The 355-nt window shown below is 64.2% G+C and overlaps 1 protein-coding gene across 1 annotated transcript in view; it reads left to right on the top strand.

The window, feature by feature from the left end:
• The window catches only part of LOC104626278 (ATP-binding cassette sub-family A member 3-like), a gene marked incomplete at both ends in the record, with an annotated part of 7366 nt that overhangs the window by 448 nt on the left and 6563 nt on the right, over positions 1-355 (top strand). The gene's annotated exons all lie outside the window — the stretch shown is intronic.

Here is a 355-nt window from a genome sequence, read left to right as displayed (position 1 = left end):
GGATTGTCGCTAATCCTGCCGCCGGGACGCGGCTCCGCTCTCCTTGCCGGGCGGCCAAGGCTGCTGGACCGAAGGGCTGGTTGTTTCTCTTGGGCTGGAAGGCGCTTGGAGAGAGGGCAACGCTTGTGGATTCCAGAATTTTGTAGAGTCAAGAGTTCAGCGTGTGGGAAGGAAGACTTTTTTGTCTTTTGAACGTAGACACCCGTGTGTCTGAGTTGTGTTGTGGGGGCGGTTGGAGCTCGGCCGATGCGGCGGTTGCGACAGCAGGGCTGAGCGTGCAGCTTCCCCCGCAGGGCTGGGTTGTCCTGCCCTCCGCCCCGCTGCGGGGTGGCCGCGGTGGGCCCGCCGGCAGCCG

The sequence above is a fragment of the Phaethon lepturus genome, unplaced genomic scaffold (genome assembly GCF_000687285.1).
Source record: "Phaethon lepturus isolate BGI_N335 unplaced genomic scaffold, ASM68728v1 scaffold40139, whole genome shotgun sequence".
Taxonomy (NCBI): domain Eukaryota; kingdom Metazoa; phylum Chordata; class Aves; order Phaethontiformes; family Phaethontidae; genus Phaethon; species Phaethon lepturus.
The sequence above is the reverse complement of the archived record's forward strand: the minus strand, read 5'-3'. Positions and strand labels throughout refer to the sequence as shown.